Consider the following 26,383-nt stretch of genomic DNA (forward strand, 5'->3'; position numbering starts at 1 on the left):
GAACAAAATAACTACTTTATCAAAGAAAAACTGTTAATTCAAATAAAGGAAGCAATAACTGTGAAAGCAAGTAAGGTTGCTAAGAAAATAGATGGAAAACATCCATAGTGGGTAACAAACCTAGGAAAACCTGAGAATACAAAATGCAACAAAATGCCCATCTATCTATCTGTTTATCTGTCTGTCTGTCTTTCTGACTGTCTGTCTGTCTATCTATATCATCTATTTATCTAGGCATCCATCCATGTATGTGCATACACAGTATTTAAGCAAATCCTATATAACGAACATGGTGAAATATCCCCAAAGGTAGAAAAGTGACACTTGCGTCTTAGCAATAATCTACACCTGTCTAATTGGAATGAAGCCTGCCCAACAGGAGGGAAATTGTACCTGAATCAGTCAAAAACCTAGCCAACAGTCTAAGGTTAATGAGGTCACATATCTTGGAGGAAAGGGAGGCTGTGGGGCACATGGGAGGGGTTGAAGAAAGAAGGTAGGAGTGAGATAGATGTAGTGAAGTTCAAAAACATAAAATAAAAAGTTAAGTAAATATTGATGTAACATTTCTGAAAACACATTTGTATTATGCCCAGTTATTCTTTAAAATGTTCACACATTCTATTGAAAGGACATGCAAATTCTCACAGAGATCCTAAGAAGTAACTGAAGTTGCAAAAAGGTGACAGATATTTTTATATTACTAAAAGGAGTATTGATTTAAATGACCTATATATTAAATATTATCAAGGAGTTGGCATATATAAAAAATTCTGTAGAATTATAAAAATATTGCCTGCAAAAAGCACATCTGTTTTACAAAATTTACTTTATTACATGATGACATAAGCCAATATTGTACATAAAATATTAGTTGAAGTATGTAAATGATTTACAAAGAAAAATATTCTGCGCAAAATGATTTTCAATACCCTTGTTTTAAGAGCAAAATTTTCAGTTAAATCTTATCATCAAAATATTTTCAGAAATCACATATTTTTCAAGCTATCATCACTATGCAATGTTTCCACAAGATATATTGCTTGGTTTCCTAAACACTGCAGTAAGGAGCAAGTGCTTTATTCAGAAAACAGTACTTAGTTTGCTAAGTTGTTATTATAATAAATGAACATCTTTGTGTGTGTGTGTGTGTGTGTGTGTGTGTGTGTCTGTGTGTGTGTGTATGTGCTGACATTGATGAATTCAATTCCATTGTGTCTATTTTCCTCCAGGTTTAATGAAATCTGGGTGAGCTAGAATTCAATTTGATACCTGCTCACCAAAATTCTAGAACTGGAAAGCAACATTGAAAGGACACATCTGACAATGGTCCTGAATTTACTCAGTGTATCAAAGCCAAGTCCCATTAGGGAGTTACTTAGTGGAGCACTCTGCGACACTGCTGCCCAGAGTAACTGCATTCTGAATTCATTCAGTGTGTCAAAGTCAAAGTCCTGTTAGAGCATTAGTTAGAGGATCACTGTGCGACCACTGCTATCCAGAGCAGCAGCTCACATGGAACAGACAACATGCAGGGCCTCGCAGGGGATTTTATTTTCACTGTCACGGTGACTAACTCAAATGTCGATGGCCCTTCTGATGACTTCCCTATCTTTTAATTAGGAGTAATGGAGAAGATAAAACCATACATAATTCAATTTCTAGACAGGAACCACATTCTCTAGTCTCACTTTAAGGAAATAATCCTACTCTTATTTTTTTTTTTAAATTTCCATTTATTTATTTATTTGGCATGTGCCAAGTACATTGAAACTCAACTTTCCTTACTCTCCAGAATATCCTGTAATAAAACCCAGGATAGCCAAAACAATCTTATACAATAAAGGAACTTCTGGAAGCATTACCATCCCTGACTTCAAGCTCTATTACAGAGCTAGAGTAATGAAAACAGCTTGGTATTGGCATAAAAACAGAGAAGTCGACCAATGGAATCTAATAGAAGACCCGGATTTTAACCCCCAAACCTATGAACACCTGATTTTCGATAAAGGAGCTAAAAGTATACAATGGAAGAAAGACAGCATCTTCAACAAATGGTTCTGGCACAACTGGATGTCAACCTGTAGAAGAATAAAATTATAGAAGAAAACTTTCCCTGTAATAGTTTGGAAAGAAGCTCCTTTTACTCGAATAAAAACTGCTGGAAAGAGGAAGAACAACATAGGCATCATTAAAGCACCAGGGCAGATGGCTGGCAAAGGCAACTTCAGGAAAGGATTTATTGTGGCCTCTTGTTTCTGTGAGTCAGTCTACTATGGCAGAGAAGGCACTGTGGAATGTCTCTGGCCTGGGATGCAAGGTGGCAATTGCTGGTTCACAACCTCACAAAGAGTAAGTAGGTAAAGCTGGGCAAAGAGCAGAGGTAGAAAGGCCCACTGACAAAGGCCTGCCTGTAATGTTTTGCTTCTGCCATTGAGGTTGCACATCCTAAAGCTCCGACTTTAAAAGAACTGAAGATTGAGCATTGAAAACATGTGCCTGAGGAAGGTATTAATTACATGGTACTCTAGAAGCTTGCCTTCCTTTCTCATCAAGAACAAATATTATGATATTCACCCTCATATATTTTATAATGCTCTTAGAATAACATTCTTAACGTGGGCCATTATTTTATGTGTGCCTTTTTGGAAATCATTTTGTTATCATATCAGTTTTTGTTTGGATAAACTGCATGAATAATTTATAAAGGTCTAAAAAACTTCAAGATATAAAATCTAGGCAGGTCTTCTCTAGTTTACGGAGTACCAGTACCACAAGGAAAATCTCTCATTGTTCATATTTGGTTATATGAACACACAAATGTGACTACATGTTCATACCTACATGCATACACACGTACTCAGAGAGAACCCACTAGTACATTTTGATTGTTATATATGAAGCATTTTGTCTGTAGATCTTGTCCCCTAAATCTCAACAGAGAAATTTGATATTAATATAAGTCACTACGTTGGATTGAAGTGGAGTATATGTGAGATGCTGTAAAATCTTTTCTTTCTCTGCCAAGAACATGTGTTCCTATCTTTTTCAGTAGCCCCTTTAAAAAGGATTAGTCCCAGGTATCCCTAAGCTATTCATGCCAGTACTACAGGCACAAAAACAGCTGCTTTCAAGAGTGGTTGCCTCTCTCCATAATGAATTTTATTTCCAATCAATGCCCTTAAATTTTGGATATCTCTGTGTAGATTGTAATGGCATGACACAGCATTTGCCTGATCTGAACATCACCTGAACGTGTTAAGATATATTGCATCTGCCTTCACAAAGATCTTGAGACAGCTCTTAATGTAAATTACAGTCAGCATATTTCCAAACTAAAACCAACAATATTTGGTACTCAATCGTTTTAGTTATAAATTTGTTTATTTTTATGAAATGTCAATTAGATGATATAAAATTATCTTAAAAATCAGACTTACTTTAATTTAGTTTTTTTTCTTGACTAGTCAAACTAAAATCCTTAAAGTTATTTTATGTAGTAATTTTGTTTTGTTTTTTGAGACAGGGTTTCTCTGTAGCTTTGGGGCCTGTCCCAGAACTAGATTTTGTAAACCAGGCTGGCCTCAAACTCATAGAGATATGCTTGCTTCTGTTTCCCGAGTGCTCGGAGTAAAGTTGTGTGTCACCATTACCCAGCCTCTGGTGTTCTTTTATATTTTTTTTTGAAATTAAAACATCTCATTTTCTTTGTTACCTATTCCTATTCCAATCCTTCCCAGGTAGGATAGTTTAAATATTCTCTTTTAAATTCATGTTCTCTATTTCTTTTACCATTGTGAGACACACACACACACACACACACACATAAATATGTGTATATATATACATATACATAAATATACATATATTGTGTAGTGTGTGCATATTCTCTCTCTATGTGTGTGTGTGTAAACAATTTACATATATTACAAGTTGAATAAATATAACTTGCTCAGTTCAAGCAGTGTTACTTATATGTACATAATTCTAGGGCAGAATAGTTGATACTGAGTAACCACTTTGGAGACTCTTCCCTGATTTCCATTCCTCTTCTCTTTCCTCCAACATTCACATACTGATATTAGCTTAATTCAAATTAAGTGTAAACAAGATTATTATTGTGAGGTATATGTGCGTGAGAATTCTCCTGGAAAACTTTGCAAGAAAGATGAACTATTTCCAAAATAAGTTTCCATGTGCTCAGGGGGTATTGATCCTTAAGAGCAGTGATAGTGAAGTTACCCTTATGTGCCCTGGATGAAAATGATCTGCAGGGATGCTGAGAAAAGTTTACTCACCCTGGCTCATCAGCAAGCGTCTACAAGTCAAGCCAGACTATGATTCTCTCACCATTGCTGCTGCTATGCTCTCCTTACTGCTCTGTGCTTCTTACAGATGATTTGGTGAAATAGTCCGCAGGTCTGTGTTCTCCAGCACTGATTTCCTATTGGTCAGTACTAACCACACCCCAACCCCCCAACCCCATCTCTCTCTTCCTGACCTGTGGCTAGTGAATGATTGGGTTAATAGTTTATCTGTAGCCTTCTGTTTTTTATTAAGCTAGTATGGAACACTGTCCTCTGAGCATAAGAGTCCCCATTTTTATCAGAGCAGGTATGACTGTAAGAGTCTCCTGGGATTGGGCCTTTTTGATTAGTCTATGATATTTTTATAGAAGGTGGAGCTGGAGTGGATTCACCCTCGCTTGAGATTCTGCCCATTCCCTCTTATAGCTTCTGTAAATTGTATATAATTCTGCCCCTGTTCCACATAGATTTGTGACTTCTGGGTCATAGTGAATGTAGACTCTGGAAAGTTTACTGAAAGAACACTCTGTCTATGTACTTTAGCACTTTAGTTTGCCATTGGTGTCTTCAAAGAAGAGAGAAGATATGTTTTCATGTCTCTCAGGGAAAGCATGCCCACATTATATAAACTTCATCTTCAAGGATACACCGAATATCAAATCTAAATTAACTCATGTAATCTTGAATTCTTCCATATGACTATGGGACAAATGATTTACATTCTCTTTCCTTTGTGGCTCTCCTAAAAGTAACTCTTGAGGGCTGGACAGTGATGGCACACACCTTTAATCCCAACACTCGGGAGGCAGAGGCAGGTGGATCTCTGTGAGTTTGAGGCCAGCCTGGTCTGCAAGAACTGGTTCCAGGACAAGCTCCAAAACTACAGAGAAATTCTGTCTTGAAACAAACAAACCAACCAAAAACAAAACAAACAAAAATAAAAGTAACTCTGGAATGATCTTTTTTCCTGTCTGAGATGAAGACCTGGGTTAGAAGTGCTATCAAAGGGATTTCCCAAAGTGTTTATGAGAACTGCATTCTTAATTTTCTGTTGGTTAATATTCAAACAGACTCAGGTGAGAACATTAATAAGATAAAAGTGAGTTACTCATGAATATAATTCTAAAAGTTAGTTTCCATCTCATAGATTCCTGTAAATGAGTCAACACTCCACCACTGGCCAGTGTTACTACACTGGAAGAAAATGGTTACAGTTTGTGCCTGTAGGAATCTGGATTGTGCCTAGGCTTGTCTTTGCTACCTTGTCCTAGGTGCTATGTTGTACGGTGGTTCTTTTTCTTGCAATCTTAACCAAAGACAAACATCAGTTGGATGAATAGTGCAACATGAGTCACACCTGTCTATATAGTAGAAGGAAATATCTGAAGGGCACTGTTGCAAACTTTCAGATTTCTTGTGCAAAAAGAAAATCTACTGCACACAGTAGTGGCCTACATGTACCCATCATTTATTGTCTTTCTTTCCCTCTCTACCTCACTTCCTTATTGCTCTCCTGGCTTCTGTCACGGATTTCTAAAACTGATGCCCATTTCCCTGAAGACTATGCTCCCATCACCATCTTAGGGGCTGTTCAAGGAGCAGACTCCAACATAGGCAATGCTAGAGACCAGCAGGCCACCAATACTATGGAAAGGGCAAAAATCCTAGAAGCTTTACTTCAGTGATTATGTGTTTTTAATTGGAAATACTAATGATTTGGGAATATTGATTTCTTGATTTGACATAAATAAATCGTGTCTCTTTGTGAAGAAGTGTATCCTTAAAAGACAAAGAAAATATAATTGACTTTTTGTTCTACCATTGTTTTGTAACTACTATCCATTGCCATGTACCACGGCATGATTGGATGGCTTGTTGTGAACAAAATATGTACAACATTTAATCCCTTTAGTGAGACTGTCAAAGAAAGAAGTGGAAACTGAAATATAAAAGGACAAGTATTAATAAACACATTAATGCAAAAACAAAAATATAACTGTCTTTCCATGTGAGCCATGTTTAGTAAAGTTAAAAAATGGGTGATTACCTCTACTGCAACTCTTTCAGTGTAGTCAAGTGTGGAAGGAAAGAGAGCCAAGTTAACTTAGATAATCTTCCTGTGGATACTTTAGGTTTTTATAAATCCTCGATGCTTTACAAATTAAATTAGGTCCACAAGAAATATATAATTTATGATTATATATCAGTGATGAAATAGTCTAAAAATACTCGAGCTTATGCAGACATGTAGGAAAGATAAGTTCTCAGAAATAATCATTGTAAAGTCTACTATTCCATTTTTGGCCACAAGGAACACTCCCATCTCTTTAAAATACAAATTATGCTCCTGCTATAGCGGGTGCAGTATCAGTGCAAACAGCTCTATCAAACTTCCTATTATAAACTATAATTCTAGGCTTTATAGCTTGGCTCTTTCAGAGTAAAGTATGTTGGGCAGAGACTAAGCATACAAATTGTCAGCCAAAATACATTAAATTTGGTTGAGCTGTCCTTTTTTGAAGAATGTAAATTGGAGCTTTCTGCTCTGCATGCAGAGAGTGTTTGGCAGGGTCCTGTATGGATGCATTCTGGTATTGTGAAAAAACCCAACAAATTATAAAGGAGAAATTTGATTCAGATGGTTTATTCTTCCAAATTGAACAAATTTTAGGTTTTAAAGTTGCTTTAGTTCAGGTAAAAAAGAAAGTTTTATTTCACTTTCTATAGCATGTAATCTACACGATGCATTTAGTCTAAGCATGTGGGGAATGTGTATTGATGGTGTAGCTGATATCTACATGTAGCACCTAAAGGAATCACTGAATCGTCATGGCCCCTCTGATTTCAGCCTCTGTGGCTACTGAGTGATAGGGACTTAGATTAGCACGCATTTCGGTTTGTAAGCTATGTTTGCAAATATTGCTGAAGAGCAGCAGGAATAGGAATATAATTTTATGAAAGAGACTGTAGACATATTAACCAGTAGAATATTTTAGGATATATATGAAATATTCCTAGAAAAAGATATAGTCCTTGAAGACGCTCATAGAGGTTGGTGGGTTAGTGTTTCAGTTTGGATTATACCATCATTGTTTGTGATAGAGGGAGTTTTGAAATTGATAGGGCTAGAAAGATTCAATGATAAAGTATTAGAATAATGCAATGTTATTCTTAGTTACAAATATTCTACCCAGTTGATGGCTCAATATCTTCAAATTATCTTTCAAATTTGCCTCACTCAAAAATATTTGTTTAATTTTACAAACAGTGGAATTCTGTAATTGAGAGGAAGAAGAACATGGCTCTTGTCTTTGTGAAGTTGATAAAAGACGTTTCCAGACGATAAATAACACAGCTTCTATGTTGCGTGGGAATGTCAGGGACCAGAGGAATACAATCAGAAAATACCAATTGTATGCTCATGTTGAAAACATTTTACTCATCACTGTCTCATTCATGTATCTATTTATAGTACATAGAATGCCAATAAAAATCACATTTTACACATTCCAAATCTTTTAATGTCTACAGGAAGTGTTTTAATAATTTGACTCTTAATTTATTCTTTTTGATATGAGTTGTTGAATGTGCTTTCTAAAATGTTCAGCTACTTTCACTTTGGATTTCCTTTAACACTGTACCTGGCATTTCACAATGAATTTGTTTTGTGCTAGCTGCTAATGACTTTGACTGCTAAAATCAATAAACAAGAAATATAATTACCTCTATCTGCTTACTTTTATTACATCTTCTGAGAGCTCTGATATTAGTCTGTCTCCAGTTTTATTTTACATTTTAAAATCCGCTCCCATGTGTGTTTGCAGGCAGAAAGGGGAGAAGGAATGAGGCAAAGTTCAAGTCATGCATCATTTTGACACATCTGTTGTTCGGCCAGTGGTGTGCAGTCTGCTATTTCTGATATAATAAATGTTTACCGTATTTCTGCCTTAATAAATGTTCTAGGCTCCAGGACATCTTTTTGTATTTCTATGGCATACATATTTTTTTTTATTTTTCCATTCAAAAATTTACACTTCCTCCCCTCTTCCCATTCCTCTCCTGCTTCCCTACTCACCCTCCCCCCTCCCTGTCCCTGCTTGCAAGAGGGCTGGGAAGTCCAAGCCCTCCCCTCCCTACATCCAGGCCTAGGAAGCTGTGCATCCAAATAGACTAGGGTCCCAAAAAGCCAGTACATGCAGTAAAAACAAGTCCCAGTGCCTTTATCAATGGGTTTTCAGTCAGCCCCCATTGTCAGCCACAATCTGAGAGTGTAGTTTAATCATATGCTCCTTCAGTCCCTGTCCAGCCGTATTTGGTGAGCTCCTATTAAAACAGGCTATAGTTCACAAGTCTAGAGAAGCCAAATAACAAGGTCAACCCAAAGAAAAACATATATAGATCCTCCTGGAAATTGGAAGCAAACGCGATTGTTGGGCAAAAATTGGGAGCATCAGGGTGGGGGTAGGGGTGGGGATTAGGTTGGGGGAAGGGGGGGAGAGGGAAGGGAGAAGGGAAAGGCTGGGGAGAGTTTGGAGGACTGGGAGGGTGGAGATGGAGGAAGGTGAATATAGGAGCAGGGAAGAAGATATCTACATTAAAGGAGCCATTTTAGGGTTGGCAAGAGACTTGGCTCTAGAGGGGATCCCAGGTGTCCACGGGGATGTCTTTGGGCAGCAGAGCAGAGCGTGCCTGAACTGTCCTTGCCCCACTATCACACTGATGATTATCTCGAATATGACTATAGAATCTTCGTCCGGCGAGGAATGGAGATAGAGACAGAGACCAGCATCAGAGCAAGGACTGGGCTCCCAAAGGTGCAGTTGAATGGCAGAAGGAGAGAGAAGACGAGCAAGGAAGTCAGGACTGTGGCATGTATCTTTTGAGAGAAAGACATGGTGCTGCCTGTTCAAACTAATACAAAAGAAACCTGGATGGAAATATTAGATTCAAGAACAGCTACCTGAATGTAGCTCTCTCAGAGAATCAATACTGAGCTACAGGGAGCGTGGTGCAGCCCAGTGTTAGCTGCTGGGTCACTTAAAGAAGGGAAGTGAGCAGAAGGACCTGAAGAGAGGACGACTTCGGTTTGTGGTGATTAGGGTCACTGCTTCAGTAATCAAAACTCTTGTTATTTTGGAATAACTGAGTATAAGATATATTTAAAATATCTTAGAGCCAGTTGTGGTGGCATACACCTGTAGGATTTGATGAAGGAGGCTGAGAGGCAGGAATATCATGAGTTTGAGACCAGCCTGGGGTATACATTTTAACTGGGAAGTGGTGGTGCAGGCCTTTAATCCCAGTACTCAGGAGGCAGAGGCAGACAGATCTATGTGAGTTCGAGGCCAGCCTGGTCTACAAGAGCTAGTTCCAGGACAGGTTCCAAAGCTACAAAGAAACCCTGTATCAAAAAAAACAAATAGATAGATAGATAGATAGATAGATAGATAGATAAATGATAGATAGATGATAGATAGATAGATAGATAGATAGATAGGTAGATAGATAGATAGATAATCTTAGAATATGGGGGCATCATAATAAATGATGAATAGTGGCAAGATTACTATAGTCATGTTTGGCATATAAAATAACCATATACCATAAAAGAAAGGGTTCAATCAGGCAATAAACATGAGCCTTCACCAAAAATTTTTAAAACATCAATAAACTTCTAGGAAATGTTTTATAAAATACTCTTGTTTTAAACATTTTTTATGTGTAAGCCACTTGTAAAGAAGTGGTGGGCAGTGTGCATTTGATTGTCGTGTTTGTCTGGAGGTCCCAGAATAACAAGTCAGAACCCCTGGGGTTGGAGTTACCAGCAGAGAAGTCACCCTGGGAAATGCTGTGATTCCAGTCAACTGAAGAAGAGTAGCAGTTACTCTTAACTGCTGAACCATCACTGCGGCCCAACAAGCATTTCTTAAGACGGGCTCTCTACTGGGACAGTGCAGATGAGTGTGAAAATGAAGTCCACACACAGATCTCTGTGAGTAGAGGCAGCCAGGCTTTGACCTTGTTTCTTAACCCTGGCCTAGCTAACGGCTGGCCACACTAGGAGAAAATACCTAACTCGGATTCTCATTCTTTAGAAGACAATATTTCATTCTTCTGTTTTTGCTTTGTGCATGGAATTGCAAAAAGGATTTTACACAGGTTGAAAATTGTTTCTCTGAGGTATACGAGAAACCATATAACAAACTGTGTATAGCAGGATTCTTAATCAACTATGAAAGTATATTTTAAACCAAATTAAAAATTGATAATGTTCTTATTATGCATAAATTTCCAATTTATAGCATTACTGGATATTTTTGAGGGAAATGTTTCACAAAATTTAAATATCATGATTTAATTGATTGAAGTGTTTTCTTCTAGTTCCCAGTATTCCTATACCAGCTTTCTATAGAAGTTTCTACTTCATCTGTTAACAATTGTTTTTACTAATATTTCTCCTTAAAGATATTATTGTGAGCTTTCTTCTTTTCTCCATTCATGTGTTTATTCACTCTCTAAAACCACAGATGTTTTGACCCTTGCCAGTTTATTCAGCTTCTGCTATATCTTGCCAATATTCACTATAAAATATGAAAAAGTAACTCAAGCTTGTCCCTAACTTTAAAGATAGGACTAGGTCCTTGTTTTCTTTAAATGTTGTCTTGAATTTTTCAAAGGTAATTTTGCAAAGATAGGAAAATGCACACATGTAAAGAACAAAATGTGACTATAAAATAGTATGTTTAACATTCAATTGAAATTTGAAGTCAAATAGTCCAATTAAAAACATTAAGAAAATTTTAGGTAAAATAAATAACTAAATAAAATTTACTATTTATAATGATTTAGACATTACACATAGGTTGGGTGTTATTGATAGCATATGATACATTCAGAGAGTAACATACAGAAATTAATATACAAAACTAAATGTATTAATTGATATTTTTGAAAGGAATAAAAATGCTAATTTCAAATTTTAGACTTCAAAGGTAACCAACTGTGCATTATTAGAACAATAATATGTTATTATTCTATATTATAAACTATGAAAACAGATGTAGATGAATATAATACACAAACAATATAATATAATATATTTAACAAAATTGTCATATTCAGTGACCTGAGACTTTATGGCTATTTTAAAATATTTTCATTCAGTAAATATTGTTATTCATCTACTGGGTTATATTATATTGTACAAATAATTTGAAGAGATAATTTTATTTATCCTGTAATGCCATATACAAGAAGAATGTATCTAATTTTGTAGATTTTTTCTCATTCATTCAAATACAGTTTTGGAGTATGTGTTATTATATTGTCATGATTTTAAAGTCAAATCTGAGTTTAAAATTAGTTAATGTCCGTTACAAAGTATCTCTAATGCCCTACACACCTAATGTATCAATTAGTAAGAAAAAAAATAAAACGAAGCTCATCAATTTTCCAATATTATTAAGTAATCATAATTGTAGGCATTGATCAACATATATTACTACAAAAATGTTGAATAATGGGACAAGATAATAATTATAACATTTCAGGGTTATGGGTAATTAATAGTAAAAGTAAAAATAGTATGTTTTTTTTTAAAGCAATTTTAAAATAGATGGCTTGGATTACTTTTGTTTTTGCTTAAATTTCCAGGAGTCTGTTGATTTTGTTTTGTATGGAAAGCATATCTGAAGGTAAGATTTACATCTTGACGTTAAGTTAGTCATTGTTTTTCTTTATAGTGACCCTATATTCAAAATAAAATTCCAAAAGCGAGATTACACAAAGATCCAAGTTTTTCAGCTTACAGTTCTAAATGTCCTTTGAATAATAAATCATATTGATGCTAGAAACGTAACTATTTTAAACACATAATGTCTTTATATTTGGAGAAGAAGGCCGAAAAAATTATATACATTTAACGAATTATAACATTAGCAAATATCTTAACTGAAAAATGCTGTAAATTACTTTATTACCATGAGTTTTCTGCATGGAGAATCACAGGTTTTAGTCAAGAACTTACAGCTTGATGAGAAGTTCAATTTGGATCATCACGTTTTATGTGCCTCACAAATTCTCCTAGTTTGTGAAATAAATTATATTGTATAATTAGTAATTTTAATTCTGCTTTAGCCCAGCTAATAAATCTTTTTTAAGTTGTTCCATTTATATAGTCACTCACTTATTGATTTTATATACATGTAGGGAATGGAGTTATTCTTTAAAACAGAACCTAAGGTGAAACAAGGCTTTACTTATTATTAGGGATGTTGTTACAGTGTCCAAAATGGAGGCATCCTCACTCTTAATTTAACACTTCATTGTGATTCTTCATGATGAGTAAATGGAGCTGATTAACAATCCAACATATCTAATAATGGTAGCAATTTTCCTTAAATTTCTATTGACTTTTAAAAATGCTATGCTGCATATTTTTGTTTCTTATAAATTATTTTATAAAGAATATGACTGCAGAGGAATGGGGAGTATAGTATATATGTTATACTACCAGGCAATTCAACGAAATGATGGTGTTACATTTTAATGTATTCTTATAGAATAATGATACTTGTGCATCAATATAAAAAAATTGACAATTTGTTTATTCTAATTTTCAACGGAGGAAAGGAGTACTGCATGAGAAAAGATCATGACTACTGTAGTTGCAAACCTGGCTCTTTTAAACTCTCCCTATAGAACCTTATCGAGGGCAAACCACTCAGTCTCTGCCTCAGCCTTCACAAATGTAAATTGGAAGCTTTGTTCTCATGTTGAAGAGTCTGTATAAGGAGATGAGAATATCTGAGGAAAACCTTTCTATGAAAATGCCTTTGAAATAACTTTTCAGTGTGGCTATGGGATAAAGCCAGTTCAGGCAGCCTCTCCTCTACTGCCCAAGGAGCTACCTGGGAACAACCCCTTGGACACCGGGAACCCCTCTAGAGCCAAGTCTCTTGCCAACCCTAGAATGGCTCCCTTAATTAAGATATCTTATTCCCTGCTGCCATATCTGCCCTTCCTCCATCTCAACCAGCTCACTCCCCCAAGCTCTCCCCAATCCTCCCCTCTCCCTTCTCTCTCCCCCTCTCCTCTTCCACCCCACTCCCACCCTCCCCCCATGCTCCCAACTTTTGCCTAGCGATCTTGTCTGTTTCCAATTTTCAGAAGGCTCTATATATGTTTTTCTTTGGATTTACCTTATTATTTAGCTTCTCTAGGATCACGAACTATAGGCTTTTGTTTATGGCTACAATCCACTAATGAGTGAGGACATACCATATTCATTTTTTTGGGTCTGGGTTATCTCACTCAGGGTAGTGTTTTTTATTTCGATCCATAGCCTCACTGATGAATATCTTGAATATCATCATAGAACCTTCATCCAGAGATGGATGGAGATAGAGACAGAGACCCATACTGGAGCACTGGACTGAGCCCCCAAGGTCCAGTTGAAGAGTAGAAAGAGGGATAAGGTGAGCAAGAAAGTCAGAACAGCGAGGGGTTCGTCCACCCACTGAGATGGTGTGATGGATCTAAGGGGAGCTCACCAAGGCCAGCTGGACTGGGACTGAACAAGCATGTGATCAAACATGACGCTCTGAATGTGGCTGACAATGGGAGCAGACTGAGAAGCCAATGATAATGGCACTGGGATTTGATTCTACTTCATGTACTGGCTTTTTGGCATCCTAGCCTGTTTGGATGCACATCTTCCTAAGCCTGGATGGAAGAGAGAGGGCCTTGGACTTCCCACAGGGCAGAGTACCCTGCCCTCTCTTAGGACTGGAGGGGGAAGGAGAGCAGGGAGGGGAGAGAGAGAGGGAAATGGGAGGAGGGGAGGAAGTGGAAATTTTGAATTGTATTATTTATAAAGCAATAAAAAATAATTTTTCAAAGTGTGATCCTGATAAAGCATTAATTATGGACATTATGATAAAATATGTTTTTTTATTAGGTGAGACACAGTGAAAGACATCTCTCTGGATACCCAATTCCCTGCTTGCCATTTAATCCCCAAACCCATAGCTCACTGCTTTAAAAGAACTGTGGATACCACCAATCGTGATGGTTGGCCTGCCATATTTTCCTTGAATGTTGCTCAATATCATTACTATTTCATAAATTATTAATTCAAAAATTCTATCTAAAGACTGATACTTTTTTGGCTTTCAATCATACATATTTTGATTATATTTGAGTATATTTTTATCCTTCAAAATATAAAGTAAGGTTACTTTTGTAGCACTGATGGTGACTTTCTTATAGCAACTATACAGACCTAAATTAACTTCTCAGAGAGATTACCTTGGAATAAAACATGCTAAAATTGTGAATATCTGAGTGGTTTAGCTCCTGATTTTGTCTTCTGTATTTTCTTCTGTGAGTCTCCAGAAGCTGTAACACCTTCCAACACTACCTTTTTCTCTTGAAGTATCTTTCAGCTGCTATGTGAAGTACTGTTCTGGAAGGCTCGTGCTATCCCTACAATCCCATCCCGTGTGATCCTGTTTGAGAAGTCATGTTGGTGATAGGTATTATACTATTATGAGTTGGTAATGCACTTAACATTTCTAGGAAAATACACAAATATGCAATCTAGTTTTATATTCTATTTGTCTTCTAAACACCAATAAATATTATTTCTATATCTCTATGTTTATAAGATTCCCTCATGGCATACTCAGTAATTTTCTTGCTTTTTCTTGGACACAAGGCTGAGGCCACTCTTAAAATATAAGTCAGATAATATTCTATCATCTTTACTTAAAACAGTTTTAAGTTATCCACAAAATCCCTCTCTACTTTTTTTGGAGACAGCTCTGTGGTAACTTACCAGATAGCTTGTAGTTTTGCATATATTTTAAAATATTCCCTAGAGTTGCCTTAAAATTTTTTGATAGACTCAAGAATGTCCAGGCTAGAGTTTCATTTGCTCCCCTCAATTACTATTAATTACTAATTAAGTACTACGTATTTTTGTCCCCATCTTGAAAGTTGAGACAATATAATCAATTCTTTAGCAGCTGAAATCAATACTGATAACTTCTATGTGAAAAATATGAAAAACTCTCTTCCTACATTTAAGAAAACACTTCTTTATGTTCACCAATATAAGCCTGTTGTAACATAAAGTATGAAAACCACCTTAGTTTTATCTAAGTTTAGTGAAAAAGATTAGATGTGAAAAAACTAAAGGTTGTATATAAAACCTTAAAGTAGTATTATAGCTGTGGTTTCGTTCATTATACAAAATGAAGTACATCAATCAGTGGAAATAGTAATATAGGTAGAAAGCAATGCAAGGAAGAAAAAAATTATACTAATGCCTATGCCTTATATAAGTAGTTCTCTATCCTACTAATCCAGCAAACCATGAATATTTTGATACCAGCCAGATGATCATTTCCTGTTGCTACTTCAAAACTGTAATTTTGTTACTGTTATGAATCATAATGTAAAAATCCATGTTTTCCTATGATCTTAGGCCACCCATGTGAAAGAGTCACTCAAACCCCCAAAGGGGTCATGAACTTCAAGTTGAGAACCACTGCTATGTTTATATATAGTAAACTGTGTATTCAACAAAATAATAAAACATTCAATTTCTTACCTTAAATCAAAATAATGCAGGTTTTTATTAGAAGCTATTATTAGCTTTGTGTTTACATAAATTGTATGGATGCTATATGTTTGACTTTGAAAATAATTACTTTGATATAATAACTTTTTGTGTAGTAGATAGTGGTGTCCAGTTGAGCCTATGAAATAAAATATGCTTTGGTATTGCATATGAGATTTGGGATATTAAATCTGAAATCAAACCCATACAATAGTAATTAATCAAGCAAAGGGGAATTCTGGAAAGAGAGACAGAGACCAACATGTGATAATGTTTGAGTTAGAAATATGAATTAAGTTATAACCGAGGGAACATGATACATATAAGGTAAGAATAACAGTACTTAAAGAAGAAACCTGAAAAGTTAAAACAACATTTCTTCATAGTTTGGCAAGAGGCCCCTTAGGCCCCTGGCATGACGACTTGCAAACGAGTCTGGGGTATGTATAGTCAGAATCTTTAGTAGTGGAATTGTTGATAGACACAGGAAGAAATCTAAGGGTTCTCCCAGGAAAGAGAAAGAGGTGGCTGGAAAACAAGAGACGAGAAAACTAATAGATAAATGTAGATGGGACAAAGAAACAAAGGGCTATGGAGACAGCTCAGAAACAAAGGAGAAAGGGATAAAGAAACAAACCAGAAAAGGAAAGGAAAATAAACCAGAAGGAGAAAAAAGGAAACAGGAAGGAGAATACAGGACAACAAGAACAAAGAAGCTGCAGCACGGGAATGGCAAGGTGTCCCTTTGTGAATCCTAGACCTTGACAAACACCAGCTAGATAGAGTACTTAAAATCAACCATATAAGCCAGGAGGTTGACACCAGTCATGACTGCCACGGCCAGTCGGCGATCCCAGGCACACACAGAGTGGGGACCCTTGTACTGACAGGTTACATCCATTGTTCTGTGGGGCTGGCCCTGGAACACCTTATTGAACTGGAAGAGGGGCCAGAGGACGACGGCTGTAGTGTAGAAGAGGATGGACAGGAAGGCCATACTTGTCAAGAAGGAGGCGAAGTTGAAGGGCACAATGTTGGTGTAATTCCCCACTTTCACTATGATGATCACCATGGTTAGGATGAAGCATATAGCATACACGGCCACGCACCACTCCAGAGCAGGCTTGTTGTTGTACAGGCTTGGGTTGCTGATTAAGAGAAAGATGACACAGGCTACGAAAGACTCAAAGACCTTCAGCCTCCCGGACACAGTGGCCATGTAAACAGTTGTCTGACCAGGCCTTGCCCGAGTCCAGGTCATTTCCGTTGCATAAGCCACACAGGAGATGCAGGAGAAGATTGTGGCACTCACAGCGTGTTCTCTGACATATCCATGATCTAAAAACTGCATATACGTGAGAGGGTAGATGATGGAAGACGACAGGCAGAAGAAGAGAGAATAGCTGGCACAGATGTTAGGGAAATTCAGCCATGACAGGGGGCAGCATCTCTGGAATCCACCCAGCTCCAGGCTCAGGATCATCAGGGTCATGGAGAAGCAGAAACACCAGGAGAACATGCACCAGTTGCCCGTGGAGCCAATCCACGCACCTCCATGGGCCACTAGGGAGAAAGCCAAGCAGGTAGATGACAGCTCAAGCAGACGGAGAAGGCCCAGGGGTCGGATAAGTATCCGAGGGGACCCCACAATAGTCAAAGACTCCAGGCCTGGCGCTGCCGAGGTCTTGATGGTGGTGTGGGTCACTGTTACTGGCGAGACGGACATCTAGACCGAAAAATTGACGGTTCCGGTTTGTGAAATTCTGGATTGTAAAGAGAGACTGAATCACACCCTTGAAAATGGCTGGTCAGAATTCGTTGACAGACTATGGTTTCTGAAGTTGCTCTGGCCGTTGGCCTTTCGAACGGTATTTTTGCCAAAGCATACGGGTTCTCCCTAGCTTTGTTTTAGGCAGTAAGGTGTGTATTAAAGGCAGTAGGGGTTGGGAACAGGAAGTAGGTCACATACTTCCCCTTTAAGTTAAAAGAAGAAAAAAAATTCTCTGGCTCCCGATCAATACTTCGGGATCTTCGCCTTTCCTTCTTTCTTTCTTTGGCTTCCCGCTCTATTCGCTGTCATTCTTTCTCTCTTTCTAATTCTCTGTCAAAACTAGAAGATCCATGGCCCTCTCGGCGAGGACTTCTTGATCTTCTTGGAGATCTCCGTGGACTCAGTGATCTCCTTGGAGATCTGGACCGCTGGCGCTCACCATGTCTGTCTATCTCCTCAACGCCTTCCTTGCCATCTTTCTTCATCTTCCTTGGCCAGATTTTAATCTGTTGATCAATAATCTTCTGAACTGGAACTGGAATTCTTAGAAACAACGAAGAAAACCACTCCAGTTTTGTGAGAAAGGAGCTAAGTATCTCTCCAAAGGTCATTACACAACCTCCGCCAGCTTTCACATCTAGGTCCTCCTCATCATCAAGGAAGGGCTCAAACCAGTCTGTAGGGGGTTGCATATACCTTATATACATAAATTCAAGGGCTCTGATATACGGAGAAATCTGTATGTGTTATGAGACCTATCACTTGCTTTCGAGTTTACTTCAGGGTAAATTATTTGTATAACAGGCGAAAAGCCGTAGAAACAGTGCCTCCTGTTCCAACACCTCGAACCCCTCCGCACATCCCCATCCAATCAACTGTCTTCCTGCTTCCTTTCTCCCACTGATCAACATGTGTGAGAAGTCGCAGTTGAAGTCGTGATAGGAAAGGGGATAGAAGAGACAGGGATCGGGAAAGAGAGAAAGAAAATGAGAGAGTGGAAGACGAGATCGAGATTTATGATGAGAGAGGAGAAAGGGACCGGAGAGATCGAGAGAGCGCTCCAAGGAGCAGAGGAGTAGGGGTGAGGGAGAGGAGCAGAAGCACAAAGAAGATGAGGAAAATAGGCGACACAGAGATGACAAAAAAGATTCCAAGAAAAAACACAGCGGGAGTAGAAGCAGAGAGAGGAAACAGAAGCAGAAGCAGAAATGCGGGGAAACGGAGCAGGAGCAAAGACAAGTCAAGCAAACATAAAAACGAAAGCAAAGAAAAGTCAAATAAAAGTAGATGCGGCAGTCAAGGAAGAACTGGCAGTGTTAAAAAACTGAAAAACAACAAAAAAAAAAAAAAAAAAAAACTAGAACACAGCCCTAGCAAAGAGAAGTCTAGGAAGCACAGCCGGAGCCAAGGCCGCTCCCACAAGAGAGATCATGGGGATGGCAAGGACCAGTCAGACAGACAGGATCATCAGAGGAGCCAGAGTGTAGAGCCAGAGAGCCAAGAAAGATTGTTTTTATGACTTGCATTCTGATTTCAGAAAACCATCATGAAAATAGAATAAATACTGGATTAAACCCTTAAAAACATACTCTGGCAGTCAGTGATGCACTGGATTTGCCTGGAGCTTTAAGCACAGGCCTAGGGAGGCCTAGGGACGCCTACAGACTTGGAAACAGGTGGACAATTTTATCATTCTTACTAAAAACCAACCAAACTTGTCCATACTAAAGAAATCAAAAGATGGATGGATGCCTTTTCTCCCTATTCTTTCTGCGTATTGAATGATAAAACAAACAAACAAACAAACAAAAACAAAATTAAAAAAAACACGCGTAACAAAGCAAAAAATCCAACATGGCTTCTTTTTGTATAATTGTTTAAATGATTTTTTTATGTTTTTTATTGTTTTTATTGAGCTATAAAATACATTATTCTCCACTCCCCTTTCTTCTTCTTCCCCTCTCTCCTTCTAACCTCTTCTGTACCTCCCACACTCCCTGTTCACTCAGGAGATCTTGTCTTTTTCACTTTCCTATGTAGATCCATGAATGTCTCCCTTAGGGTACTGTTTGTTATCTAGTTTCTCTGGGGTTGTGGACAGTAGGCTGTTTTTTCTTTGCTTTATGTCTAAAAATTACATAAGAGTGACCAAAGATCACTCTCTGATATTTCTAAGGGGCAGTGATGGTGTCCTTCCTGTCTCAATTTTTAAATAGAATTCTGTTAGCCCAAAGACATTCTCAGACATACAAAATTTTACATCACTTATCTTTCTAATTATTCAATAAAATGACTACATAGCATTATTATTATTTTAATGTTTTTTTTAAGATAGAATCTCATTTAGCTCAGGTTAGCCTGGAACCTGGTATGTAGCTAAGATTGGCCTTAGCCTCTTGATTCACCTGTCTCAACCTCCGAAGTAGAGGGACTGAAAGTTATCCTGTGCGCTCAACCCAGTTTTGTGACACTGTTGTCTAAAAAATAAGTTTTTCAAAAGTTATTCTTTTCTTTCTTGGGTGGGAGGGATATAGAGATTGAGGACATCAGAGGATTAGGGCACCTTAAGCGAGTGACATGTCTGTTATTTAGTCTCTTTTTGTTTACTTAGTTTCTTATGTAGGCCTGACATACCTTAAGTAACATACATTATATGTATGTATAAATATGCACATATAAATGTATAAATAATATGTATTTTATTTTTATTAGTTTATGGAGCTTGGAGTTACTATAGCTTCTGTTATTAGTCAGAACTTTTGTCCCTTTCTCCTATACCCAGATTCATGTCCTTAAAAAAAAAATCGGAATATAAACATGACTGGAATAAAATTATCATAAAATTCAATGTTTATGATAAAAAAGTGAGCTCAAGATGGGCGGTGGTGGCACATACCCTTAATCCCAGCACCTGGGAGGCAGAGGCAGGTGGATCTTTGTGAGTTCGAGACCAGCCTGGTCTAAAAGAGCTAGTTCCAGGACAGGCACCAAAGCTACAGAGAAATTCTGTCACAAAATACCCCCCCACAAAAAAAAAGTGAACTCCTTGTAACCACAATAGCCATGCCATGTTTTTGTTTTATCTCCTAGAATAAGTCTTAAGACAAATAGGAAATCGGTGGTTATCTCCATTACATTCATGCCATTATTGCAGCAATGGGCATTTCCTGCTAAATAAGACATTATTGCCGTTCACAATGCTCACAGATTATTGAGATTAATGATAACATTTGTCCTCTGGTATCAACCATAGCACTATCAATGCTAACCAGGATTGATGAATCTTCCATGTAAGTTCCAGCTTAATTTCTTCATTCCCCATGACTCAGGAATGTAGACTTTTCAGGGAGATCTTATTGTCAAATTCTTGAGGGTAACCCAGAACAAAGCCAATAACTGATAATGTTTGGGAGGTTATGTGACCTCACTGGTCACCATCTAAAAAAAAAAAATAACCCCTTCCTTGTACCATTCTTTGTTATTTATTTATTTATTATTGTAGGTTAACTTCATCTGGACTCATTTATATTCATATTTTGCATATGTATATATGGTTTTATGTTCATATCGTATTTTTATTGAATATTTTATATTCATATTACACACATGCATATGTTTATGTATATATTTTAAGATGCTTCTACAGTAGTAGGTTTTCATTTTATATTTTCAAAATATCTTTAAAGTTATTCATCCTTTCTGTTTTTGCTTATCTATACTGCCCTCCCCTCCCAAACTCCATTTCAATCTTCCTATTCTCCCTTCAAAACTAATCTCCATGACCTCTTGGTCATTGTGGAAGAGGTAGTAGATGTTAACAAGGAAACAGTCTTTTCTGAACATGACAGACAGTTTTACATGTGAACAAACAGACATTTAAGCAACGTATACAAGATCTACACGTCAGAGTTTGGAGTGGGTCATGATGTTCCAACCATAAGTGGATATTTGTTGGCTACTGCCCCAGCATGTCAATAATATTTTAGTGGATGACCACAAATCCAAGTGTATTGAGCAGACCAAATTGAACTTAATGGTTGAAAAATAAAAATAAGAAATGAAGCAAATATAGAAAATGATGTGTGTGTGAAATGGGATGGATCTGAGAAGAGTTCTGAGAGAACAATGAATGTGATGAAATATATTATAAGAGGTTTTCAATTAGTATAAAAGTACTCTGCTTTAAAATAATGTGTGCTGAATGTGTGTGCATGATATGTTTCGTATATGTGTATGTGTGCAGATACACATATCATAGACTATGTGGACTTCAGAAGACAGACTCCAGTGTTGGTCCTCATCTTCTAACTTGAGACAGCATCTCCTATTCACCACTGCCTACATAATTCTAGGTGTCCTAGGAGGTGCTAGCAATATTCTGTCTCCATCTCCCATTACTCACAAAACACCTGGGAAGACATTTGTTTCCTGGCAAAGAATTGTGGTCTCGCCGTAGTCTTCTTGTGAATTAGTAGGTTGGGTGTGAGTAGGAAATGGGGATGAGAAAACTTAGATGTTCCTAGAAAGAACATCCAAATAGAGGAGGTAGGAGCCAGATAGGAAAATGCGAACAACAGGGACACCTGTGCCCTCTTGTAACTCAAGATTTTTGTGGCTCCAATCTGAGAATTTGAGTTTTTTGTTTTGTTTTGTTTTGTTTAGAGACAGGGTTTAGAGACAGCCTTAGGTGTTCTGGAACTAGATCTTGTAGATCAGGCTGGCCTCAAACTCACAGAGATCCTCCTGCCTCTGCCTCCTGCATCCTAGGTCCAAAGGCATGTGCCACCATCTCCAAACTGTTAATTATATTTTTAAACAAACAGCTACAAACACAGAGAGAATAACCTGGTCCATGCTAAATCACAGCACAGATGCTTGGAGAATAGTACAGCCTTCTGTAGCCATTTTCTTAATGAAGCCTAAAAAATCGCATCCCTTGACATTTTATTTGTGTTTGTTTTCAAAGTGGGTCTTGCTGTGTATCTCTAGGCAGTGTGGAATTCCTTAGGTAGGCCATGCTCAATATTAACTCATAAAGTTCCCCCTACCTCTGCAGTGCTGAAGTATTACCATCTGTTACACATACTCATCAAGATTTTGTCTTCCTATGAGGATAAATTCAATAGTGAAATTCTGCGAAATAAGAATGGAGAGTTCATCGATATCACTACTGCACCTACCTCACCAGTCTCTGGAATGCCACAGTAACTCTGTTGCTTAAAACTCAAAGAAGGATTTTTAAACTATGAAAACCAGAGACAATGTCACACCAAACTCCAAAATTTCATGTCATCTGTGCATTAGGTTCTATTTTTGGAAGAATAAAATCTCCAGGGGGTATTTCAGGGCACAATTTAACTTTTGCTCATTAGAAATGAACTTATGTGTGGCAAGGCGTGGGAAGAGAACTGGGGTAGGGCTGTCCCCTAAGTTCTTCTTGAGGTCCACATTCTGAAATTTCACGGTACCATTAGAGCTCAGGCTGTGGAGTGAGATCACCCAAGTCCTCACCAGAGTTCAGCCGTTCACTGGCACTGAAATCCTGAGCCAGTTATTTAATTTATTCCATCTACAGAATGGGTGGATTATGTCACCTAATGAATAAAGACAATGTCCATAATGTGCTTAGACTAAAGCATTACTAAATTTAGTAAGAGGCCAAACTGCTGATAGGTCTAATTAAACACCACAATAAATATAGCACCAAATCTCTCTAGTCATAATATTTCAGGTTAATACAGTGAACTAAAACCTATTGTACTAGAGTATATATGTTTGAACAAAATATTTTTAATGTATAATTAAAAATATTTTGTTCAAACATATGTTGTCACTGTGTAAAAAATGATAAATCTTTAAAAATGGATAACAATGGCCTGCATGGGGAAATTTCAGGGTTTTTTTTTTTTTTATAGTTCTCCAGACAAAATGTTCAGAAGATGCCTAGGAAACAGACTTTAAACCTTTTGAGATGGACAGAGATGATCTAATATCTTGTCCAAAACTAAACAATCAAATATGTATTTGAATTATATAAGAGTAAAAGATAAACATTGCCCCCATGCGTGTGCAAATTGTGCTGTGATGAAGCATATTCATGAGAAGTTTCAAGACACTTACTGGACTGTGTCTTTCAAACTGCATTGGTAAAAGTAGTGTAACTTTTATTTTAAATATTTATTGAATAAAAGAAAAAAAAAGTTTCCGACTCCTCCCAGCCTCCCATTTCCCTCCCCCTCCTCCCACCCTTCTTCCCCTCTCCCCACTCCTCTCCCCCTCCCTCTCCAGTCCAAAGAGCAGTCAGGGTTCCCTGCCCTGTTTAAAGTCCAAGGTCCTCCCCCCTCCGTCCATGTCTAGAACTTTTAAATGTCTGTGGCTAACAAAATTTACTAGAATATTCAGTGTAATGCTAAGTAGTATTTGAAATGTCTTTCTGTTGCGTAAAGGATTTATATCTGTATAATTTTTATAGAAGATAACTATGCAAAGTATACCTTTCAGAGAGACTGCATATGTGAATGACTACATGACTTTATGTGTGACAGAAATCATAAGTCAGATTCCTTCCTGATGAAGCCATTCCTCTAGCTGACAACTGTCAAAGTCATCTGAAAATCCCATGAATATTAAGGCACTGTTCACTAGCACGCTCAGCATTTGGAAGTCAGGCAAATAGAACTCATGAAATATGAAAGGAGTGTGCCATGTCGCTTTGTGGAAAATATTGCCATTAAGCTGATATATGGAGAAATTCACACCTTCATCTGCTGGGAGCACTCAACTGTACTTTCAGCCGTATTACTTGCTTTGATAGTGTTACCACTGGCGTATGCCTTTCTTTTCTCATGAATTTAGGAGATCCCACAGCTAAGCCTATGGGAAAGACTTAAGTTATTTTAATGTTTATGTTTTAAGCACAGACGATGCTTTTACTGGTATTGTAGCCATTAATGTATTGTAAAACCCTTCTCCATAGCTACCAGTAATGGACCAGGTGTGTTCATTATTCTGTTGGTTTGAGAAGTCTAAATTTATTAGTGTTACTTTTAAAGTCTAGTCATGGAAACATTTTGTCCAGCTTAGTGATATTATATATGTGGTGATTATGCGTGAATGCTCACAATTTCACTTTACATAAAAATATTATATCTAAATAACTTGGAACAATACAGCCATTTCTCTCCTCCGTAATTTATAGTAATTTGAAATACCAAATGTAGAGTTTTTATTATAAAGGACAAATATAAACATGCCACATGTGAATCTCTTGATGTTTTGTGAATGTGGAAGATTATTCTAAATGTTAATAATAAAATTATATACATATGTACATGAATTTATTATAAAAATCATATATTTTCCTTAGAGTTCATGTTTCAACATATTCTATAATGTTTTAAATTATATAATAAGAAGCAAAATTGTTTTCTTTTCATTAAAAAAAAATCATATCTATTGAAATATAGAAGAGATATAGAAGGCATAGCTTCAGCACCACACACACCTTCTATCACTCTATTATGTTCTATGGCACCATGGCCTTTTCCTGCACCAATTAAGGTGTCAGATTTATGCAATAACATACATTTCTTTTTAAAGCAGGTTTTTAACCTGTGGGGCACGACCCCTTTGGAAGTCATATAACCTTTCAGAAGAGTTGCCTAAGGCCATTGGAAAATACGGATCGTTACATTATAATTTATAACAGTAGAAAAATTACCACCAAGTAGCAGAGAAAGTAATTTTACAGTTGGAGTCAACACCATAGCTTTAGGATCTGCATAGAAGAATCACAGCATTAGGAAAGATGGGAACCAGCATCTCTCCATCCATGCCTCCATCCATGCATGCGTGCATCCATCCATCCATCTATCCATCCACCCCTCTGTCTATCAGTATTTTTATCTATATACTCCCTTATGGATACCATAAAAATTTAGACACAATATTGTGAGTGAGCAAATGACTTGATTCCTAATTTTTTTTTAAAAAAAAACAAAAGTCCCATTGGATCTTTAATTTTGAATATATGTGTTTACTAAAAGTCAGGGACTTAGGTTTTCTATACTATAGTTTACTCCTGTCTAAAATTAAAACTAGTGATTTCTCTATTTTAATTCTGAATATTTTGGATGGTCCCGTCCTTATTCTGCTCTAGGAAGAAAGATTTCTCATATAAAGAAAGAAACTTTTTATTTAATTGACTTTTCCCTAACTTTTGAATGCCTTTTTGAAACTTCTAAAAATAGTGTTATGAACCAAAACACAAGGGATACAAGCTCACTTATTTAGGACAGTCCTGCTGAGATTCTGCATGAATTATGTCTCTATTGCTCAATAAAAGGATAATATACTGAAGCAATATTTAGCAGTTGGGTTATTAAATTCCAATTGCCTGACTTAGTATATTGATTTCAATCTGACAGAGGCTCAAAGAAAAACCATGTCAACTGCATATTGAAAATAAGATTAGAACAAATGCTGAGTGCTGGATAGGTTTCTATCATCCAGATGTTTTGTTATGACAGAGCAGCCAATAAGGAATAGTTTCACATTTCTCTATCTCCTTCCTTTTGCCTCTGAAAAGCCAGTGGTAGCTCTAGGCAGTCACCTGGGTGATTAATGACGGGGCAGTGGCCTTTGTGTTACACTGCTGTATTGCTACCAGGAACTTGCAAGGTC

The 26,383-nt window shown here is 37.1% G+C and overlaps 1 protein-coding gene and 2 pseudogenes across 1 annotated transcript in view; all 3 read right to left on the bottom strand.

Annotated features, from left to right (window-relative positions):
* Positions 1-26,383, bottom strand: part of Galntl6 (polypeptide N-acetylgalactosaminyltransferase like 6) — a 1,064,237-nt gene that overhangs the window by 846,234 nt on the left and 191,620 nt on the right. The gene's annotated exons all lie outside the window — the stretch shown is intronic.
* Positions 16,685-17,656, bottom strand: LOC142856930 (myeloid-associated differentiation marker-like; annotated as a pseudogene).
* On the bottom strand, positions 17,839-18,613 carry LOC142856692 (pre-mRNA-splicing factor 38B-like; annotated as a pseudogene).

This window comes from Microtus pennsylvanicus, chromosome 9 (assembly GCF_037038515.1).
Source record: "Microtus pennsylvanicus isolate mMicPen1 chromosome 9, mMicPen1.hap1, whole genome shotgun sequence".
Taxonomy (NCBI): Eukaryota; Metazoa; Chordata; class Mammalia; order Rodentia; family Cricetidae; genus Microtus; species Microtus pennsylvanicus.